This window comes from Lynx canadensis, chromosome D2 (assembly GCF_007474595.2).
Source record: "Lynx canadensis isolate LIC74 chromosome D2, mLynCan4.pri.v2, whole genome shotgun sequence".
Lineage (NCBI taxonomy): Eukaryota > Metazoa > Chordata > Mammalia > Carnivora > Felidae > Lynx > Lynx canadensis.
The window spans coordinates 56,205,843-56,214,551 of NC_044313.2; positions in this window are offsets into that span (position 1 = coordinate 56,205,843).

Consider the following 8,709-nt stretch of genomic DNA (forward strand, 5'->3'; position numbering starts at 1 on the left):
TTTAAAAAATTCTATTTTCCAAAACAAAAAGAAATCACTGAGAAGCGTGGCATTGTTTTACTTTTTGGCAAACATTTGAATGTGTGTTCCATAGAAGTCAGCTGGAGCCTCACATCTGTTTCTGTACTCAAACTGTTGTGATGTATTATTTTGATTCAAGTCTGTGAAGGAAACCCAGACTCCTACAAGTACGTCCTTAAAAAGAGGAAACTTCACAGAACCTTGGAAGGGGTCTCAGGGACCCCCAAAATTCCAGACCACTCTTTGAGGACTGTTGCTCTAGGCAGCATTGTCTCTACCCGCAACATATCCAAGATGGAATTGAAAAGAGAATCATGACTACCACCAAATATCTACCATCATTCCCATTTTGCGAATAAGGAAATTGAAGCTACAAGATATTAAGTGTTTAGCCAGAGTAAAACGGCTACTACCTCACTACTGAGAGAGCCAAACAGTTGCTTAGTAAAGATGGAAACAAACAAACTTACATAGTGGAGCAAATACTGTGATTGGTGGTCAGGTTGGGCCAGAGCATGACATGGAACCAATTTTGTGGGGAGTGTCCAAGAATTCAGGAAGAAGAACCTTTGACGGTCCCCAGGGTTGGAGGGGACTGAGCTCAACCTTGGAAGTTCTATGGCTTTGCATATGTCTAGAAAGGAGGCACTTTCCAGGGGAAAGAAAAGGTGAGATACTCGTTTACATCTGTATAAAACAAAGTGTGTGATTACAGCGTGCACCCGTCCTTGATCTCGCTTTTGATGATAGATTTTGGGATGTTCTGAGACGAACAGGGAGATCTTTCCGGACAAAGATTGGGTTGGAATATGGAATGAAATGAAGTAAATAAGGTTGACACCAGGGTTCAATTTTGAAATTGCAGAGACAGGGAAGTATCATCTGTTTTTTAATTCATCTTGACAGGCAGCCTGGAGTGCAGGAAGGAGCTCTTCCATTAACAACTGTGTGACCCCAGGCAAGGTACTCACACTCTCTGGGCCTCATTCATATTAACACCTTTACCTCACTGAGTAGTCCTGTGAGCGAAGCATATAAGGTGTTTAACAAATAATCGTCTCCTAGGAAGGTCATATTGAAATTAATGGAGGTTTATTATTTTCCTCTTGGGAGCTCCGGTGTCTTCGTTCCCCACATGGAAGGTATCATAGCCACCTGTCCTGGTTTCAGAAACCCCACAAAACTGCTTTCGTGGGGCTTTTGAAATTAAACATGTGTGTGTGTGCACGTGGTCGTGTGTGCGCATGAATGGCTGGATATTATCACCTCTAGAATACCCTAAAAAACACACACACACACACACACACACAAACCCTCAACTAATTTTTTCGCACCCTTTCGAAAAACTTGCTCTTTTTTGTGTGTAACAGCTTTATTGAGATATAATAGTTTACCATAAAATTCAGCCCTTTAAAGCTGATTCAGTGGTTTTTAGTATAGTCACAAAATCATTCACCTATCATCACCACTGTCTAACATCGGAACATTTTTTCACCCCAAAAAGACATCCAGGATGCATTAGCGGTCGCTCATATTTACCTCCAACCTCCTCAGCCCTAGGCAATCACTACAGTACCACTACTAGGTTTCCCTATTGGGACATTTCATATAAATGAAATAAGAGATCATGTAGCCTTTTGCAACTGGTTTCTTCCATTTAGCGTGTTTGAAAAAAATTTGTTGTCAATGTTTATTTGTTTTTGACAGAGAGAGAAAGAGAAGGAGCATGAGCGGGGGAGGGGCAGAGAGCGAGGGAGACACAGGATCTGAAGCAGGCTCCAGGCTTGGAGCCGTCAGCACAGAGCCCGACGCAGGGCTCGAACTCACAGACCGCGAGATGGTGACCTGAGCCGAAGTCGGACGCTCAACCGACTGAGCCACCCAGGTGCCCCTTTAGCATGTTTTTAAAGTTCAACTTGGGTAGTATATATCAGTACTTTGTTCCTTCTTTTTTTAGACTCTTTTTTTAAAATGTTTATTTATTTTTGAGGGAGTGGCAAGAAGGGGAGAGGCAGAGAGAGGGGAACAGAGGATTTAAAGTGGGCTCTGCGCTAACAGCAATGAGCCTGATGCGGGGATTGAACTCACGAACCCTGGGATCATGACCTGAGCCGAAGTTGGATGCTCAACCGACTGAGCCTTCCAGGTGCCCCAGTACTTTGTTCTTTTTAATGACTGATACTGTTCCGTTGCATGGATATACCTACCACATTTTGTTTATCCATTCATGAGTTGATGGAAATTTAGTTTGTTTCGATTTGGGGGCTGTTAGGATCACACTGTTATGAACATTTGTGTGCAAGTTTCGTGTGAGTATATGTTTTCAATTCTCTTGGGTGTACACCCAGGAATGGAATTGCGGGCTCATATTGTAACTCTAGACGTAACCATCTGGGGAACTGCCAGGCTGTTTTCCAGAGTGGCTGTACCATTTCACATTCCCACCAACGATGTATGAAGGTTCCAATTTCTCCACATCTTTGCCAATACTTGTTATTATCTGTCTTCTTGATTATAGCCATCCCAGTGGGTATGAAGAGGTATCTTATTATGGTTTTGATTTACATTTCCCTGGTGACTAATGACGTTGAGCATCTTTTCATGTTCCTATTAATGCTCCAAAGTATATCTTCTTTGGAGAAATATCTCTTCATATAATTTGGCCATTTTAAAATTGGGTCGTCTTTTTATTGAATTTTACATGTTCTTTATAAACATTCCCAAAACTGCAACCTTATCAGACAGATGATTTGCAAATAATTTCTCTCATTCTGTGGGTTCTTTTCACTTTTTTGATGGTTTCCTTGGAAGCACAAAAGTTGTTAATTTCAGTAAAGTCCTATTTATTGATTTTTTCCCCCTTTAGTTGCTTGTGCATTTGGTTTCCTAAGAAACCATTGCTTAATCCAAGACCACAAAAATTCATGCTTTATTTCTTTCTAAGAGTTTTATACTTTCAGCTCTTACTTCTGGGGCTTTGCTCCATTATAAGTTAATTTTTATATATGGAGTGAGGTAGGGGTTCAACTGGCACCATTTGTTGAAAAGGTTATTCTTTCCCTGTTGAATTGTCTTGACAAAAACCTGCTTCTTAAACTAGCATTCTGTGGGGAAACGTACTTCCGAATGAGGAACTCGAGGAAGTGGGACCATTGTAGGTTGGCAGAATACTTTTAGAATCAGCAGAGCAATGACTGTCACCACGACTCACGTCCAATGTCTCACTCTTTTAAGTAATTTATGTATACCACTGCTTCATGTATTCCTGACAACAACCCTATACAGTAGCCTCCATTATTATATCCGTTTTACAGATGGGGAACTGAGGCTCAAGGAAGTGGAATAACTTGCTGTATTAGTTATATATTGCTGCGTCACAAATTACTCCAAACCTTGTGCTTAAAATTACGCATATTTATTTTTTTAATGTTTATTTATTTTTGAGAGAGAGAGAGAGAGAGACCGAGCAGGGGCGGGGCAGAGAGAGAGGGAGATGCACAATCCTAAGCAGGCTCCAGGCTCCCAGCTGTCAGCATAGAGTCTGACACGGGGCTCGAACCCACGAACTGCGAGATCATGACCTGAGCCAACATTGGACGCTCAACTGACTAAGCCACCCAGGCACCCCAACAATGCATATTTATTATCTGTCAGTCTTTGAGGGTCAGGAACGTGAAAGCCACTCTCTCATGAGGTTGCAAATGAGGATGCTTGCCAGGTCTTTAAGTATCTGAAGGCTTGACCGGGGTCAGAGGATTTACTTCCAAGCTCATTCACATGGCCAGAGGCAAGAGGCCTCAGTTCCTCACCATGTGGACCTCTCCAGTGTTGCTTGTGTGTCCTCATGACATAGCAGTGGGCTTCTCCCTGAGTGATTGAACTGAGAGGGAATAGGGAATGAGTTACAGCGAATCTCTTGACCTGACCTTGGAAATCACGAATCATACCGTTACGTCTGCCACATTCTATTCATTAGAATCAAGTCACTAAGTAAGGCCAGCATTCTCTGGGGAGGGAATTAGGCTCTACCTTTTGAAGGGTGACATATCCAAGGATTTGTAGACATATTTTAAAACCGTGACACTTGCCCAAGCTCACAAAGATTATAAGTGCTTTAACAAGAGAAACCCACTGTGCAAGCACTGCTAAATCCCTGCTTGCACCACACTTGTTAATGTCCCCTTGGCCAAAGCAAGTCATGTGGCCAAGCCCAAAAGCAATGGGGAAGAGGACAAGAGCCTCTCAACTAGGAGTTCGAGTTCACTGGGGGCCAGCAATATAATAGTCTAGATAATGCACTGTCTTTTATCTCCCTGAAATGTTGGAGTCTTCTGGAATTGTCTTTTCCAACTTGCATTGTCTCTATTTCCTTGGGTTTACTTTCTCTGCCTGTTTTTAAGCCACTGTTTTTCAGGTTAGAAACATTCCTCACATGCCTGATGATCTTTGGCTCTCCATTCATGAAGGACTAAAATACTTAAGGAAGCTCTGGGGTGGAGAGTGAGGCTTGTCTCAGAAGGAGATTCTCTGTATGGTAATCAGACCCAGACCTGCTGTCTCATAGGACAGGGGGGTGGGGGGGGGGTGGAGGAGGGTGGAGGGGTGGATCCCCAAACGTCAGTATCTATAGATGTTTTCTCTTCTGCTGGTCAGTATTCCCCAAAAAAGCAGCCTCCATATTCCTGCCAGGGGAATGGAAGTCCAGGCCTGGGTTCTGAAAACCAAGCTGGGGCCAGGCAGGGAGTAGGGACTCTCTCCATTCAGAATGCAGACTTTCACTTGCTTTCAGTACAGCGCCTTCCCTAGGCCACAAGGCCACGCCTGGAGTACGTCTCTGAAGACCCCGGTGTCCCCCAAACCTCCTGTATCTATTGTTCAACCTCTCTCAGAGGTAAACCTCCCATCATCTGTGGGTGTCACGGAGGGAAAGGTGCTTGGCTGGGCAGGATAGTGAAAGAGATTTGGGGGTCCCAGCTGTTCCTTTTAAAGACTTTAAGCCAGTCCTTCTCTCTCCAACACCACCTTGCTCTCCAACTTCCAGAATGTTGTAACTATCACGGGTCCTCTGCTGTATCCTTTCCTGACTTCTTAGTCCTTATGGATTTATGCTTTAAAAAAAAATTCCTCTGCTCTCATTTAAGGGGGAATCTAATGGGAAAACATGTAAATAGCTAAACACATATGTTTACGTGGTTTCATTTAAAGAACACAACATGTTTTTATCTTTTTAAATGTTCATTTGTGAGAGAGAGAGAGCAAGCAGGGGAGGGGCTGAGAGAGAGAGAGAGAGAGAGAGCAAGCAGGGGAGGGGCTGAGAGAGAGAGAGAGCAACCGGGGGGGGGGGGGAACCGAGGACAACATATGTTTTTAAACAGCCTATCAGTTAGGAGTCAGTTGTAGTAACAGAAGAGGTTTATTCAGAATAGTAGGTGCTTAAAACAAACTGAATGCACTAGAGGAATGGTTTCCAGGCTAGGCCTCCAGGGATGACCTCAGAACCCTGCAGAACTGACCCTCCAGGAGAGCTGCTACCCAGACCAGAGTCAGGAAACTGGGGAGTAAGCAGCTGCTGTCCCAGCTGCCAGCCCCACCTTAGCCACGATGAGGGATCCGAGAGCTGCCGTCAGACTGTTGGCCTCAAAGCCACACAGAGCTCACTAGATCCATCCAGAAAATGGATGCCTGGAGCAACAAAGCCGCTCCCCCCTCTACTTAACTCCATTCTGAATTCAAGTCTTGTGTGAAGGCGTCTGACTGGTGGAACCCCAACCCCTGACACGCATCTGGGGGGGCTTGCCATTGTTTAGCTTTCCAGCCCCTGCAGTGCAAGAAGGCACAGCGGAAAGAAGTTAGAACAGGTGTTGAGTGTACCAATCTACCTATCCACCACAAAGGGTAAGAAGATGTGGATATCTGTTTTGTAACTGGACACTAGGATTCATTCCCTTGTTCTTCTCACCTTACCTAACTTCCTTCCTCCTAGCCTTGAGTTAAGGATTAAACTCCAGGGGCGCCTGGGTGGCCCAGTCAGCTAAACAATAGACTCTTGATTTCAGCTCAGGTCATGATTTCATGGTTCGTGGGATCAGGCTCCGCTTTGGACTCTGCTCTGATAGCACAGAGCCTGCTTGGGATTCTCTCTCTCCCTGTCTCTGCCCTTCCCTCACTCGCGTGCATGCTTGCACTCTCTCTCTCTCTCTCTCTCTCTCTCTCTCTCTCAAAATAAATAAATAAACTTAAAAAAAGGAGGGGGGATTAAACTCCAGAAGCGTCCCCTCTTGCCTTTGGTCGGGGGTTAGCAAACTTGGAGAGTAAATACTTTAGGATTTGCAGGCTAGATGGGCTCTGTCACAAGTATTTGACTTTATTGCTATGGTGAGAGGGAAGCCATAGACAACATGTGCACAAATGAGTGTAGATCCAGTAAGACTCTTCACAGAAGCAGGCAGCCAGCCGGATTTGGCCTGTGGGCCATAGTTTGCAGACCCCCGTGTTTGCTGTTACTGTCTGTTGACTCAACAAATCCTTACTGAGCATCTACTATGTGTCAGGTGCTTTCTGGAGGAGGGGATATAGCAGTAAACAAGGCAGAGACGCCCCATGTCCCCTAAAGTGAACATCCTACCTGGAGTGATTGTCTCCTCCCCCACCCCTTCCCTGCCTAACACACACTCTTATATAACACTCCATTTAAATGTTTTTTTTTTTTACAGTTTATTTGTTTTTGACGGGAGGGCAGGGAGGGGCAGAGAGAAAGGGAGGCACAGAATCCAAAGCAGGCTCCAGGCTCTGAGCTATCAGCACAGGGCCCAACACAGGGCTCAAACTCATGAACCCTGAGATCAAGACCTGAGCCGAAGTCGGATGCTCAACTGCCCGAGCCCCTTTAATACTCCATTTAGGTCGACCTTCCTGGACTTTCCTCTCCCCAGCCAGGGTTGGCACCCTGCCTCTGAGCTCTGGCAGGTCCCTGTGCACACTGAGGTCACTTGTACCGACCTTGTGCAGGAGCATTGTCTGCTTCTGTATCTGGTCCCCTGCAGAACTGCTAACTCTACAAGGATGAGAACGTCCTTGCCTCAAATCCCACGGGGCCTGGCTCAGAAGCAGCCTGTGGTCCGTATGTGCTGAACTGACTTGAAAAACCTTTTGTGGAAGCTGAGAGATAAAACAGCAGACATAGTTGTGGGCACATTGGTCTGGCGTGGCCCTATTCAGATGAGAACTTTTGTTTCTCAGTTGAGCGATGGTGTAATTGACATGCTCCCTTCTCAAGTATGCTTGCTTATGAGTTTGGTCAAATGTTTCCATTCTTGTGAACACCACCACAATCAAATGTAGAATATTTCATCATACCCAGAAGTACCCCTGAACCTTTTTGCAATCAACCATGCCCCTGTCAAAGCCCAAACCCCAGGCAATCACTGATCTGCTTCCTATGGCTGCTGATTAACTGTGTTCTAAAACTTTATATACGTGGAATCATACCGTATGTATTATTTAATGTCTCGCTTCTTCATGCATCACAATGTTTTGCTTGTATGAGTAGTCCGTTCCTTTTTATGGCAGAGTAATAGTCCACTTATGGACATACCACAGTCTGTTTGTCAGATGAGAATTTAAAGATATCTCTGCCTCTTCCCCCCAAAGCCTACCATGGGGGACTAGGAGAGTCTCATGTGGCCTCAAATGTACTAGTTGGGTATTATCTCTGAATGAAGTTATCTAGATAGTTGGGTTTGGAAAGCTGCAGTGCAATTGTGACCCCCCCCCCCGCCAGCCAGACACAGTACCTCTAGGTCCATACCTGAGTTACTGCCATTGAGCATGCAAATTATTGATGAAACATGCAAAATACACCACATTTCGGCAGCTCTTTCTTGGAATGTTTAACATTTGATAATATAATTGAAGTTGCAAAAAAAAAAAAAATGGAAATGGCCTGGGTGTCTCTGACCCAGGGATACCCTCCCTGTAGTCTGTTATTGTGGTTAGCCACCGTGGCTTTCCAAAACTCATTCCTTCTCCCTACATTTATCTGGTGCCTCTGTTCCCTCTAGTTCTGTCTCTCCCAAGGGTGGAAGGAGGCTGGCCCCACCTCCTATAATGAGGCCATCCACACAAGATCTGTATCACCATAAGGATAATCACCCCTTATCTTTGGATAATACTTTTCTGCTTTACAAAGCACTTTTGGACCATTATTTCACTTAAGCTGAGCCACAGCCCTGCGATGGAGGCAAGCTGCTTATTATTCTCACCTACGTTTTACAGATAAAGAAACTGAGGCTCAAAGAGGTTATGACTTCTCTGAGAGGCCAGGGAGCTGGGACTAGCGTTCCCGCTTCTGGCTGGCCATCATGTGCATTTTCTCCTGCCCCTGTGGCTTCCTGCATTGTAAAGAGGGCAAGATGTCCCTTGGGTTCCCATTCTTTATCGTCACATTTCTGAATTCACTGGGCAATGAACAGCATCCATTTCCTGAGCTCCTGAAACATAAGAGACAGAATGTGTTCAGAAGGTGATAACAATCATAGATAATTTTGTAGGCATGCAGGCTGAGTCAGGTGCTGTACTAGGCCTTCTAGGGATCTTATCTCTGTATTCCCAACTGCCATACAAGGTAGATATTATTATGCATGTTTTACAGATGAGGGAGCAGCCTTAGAGAAGCTAACTTGCCCAAGG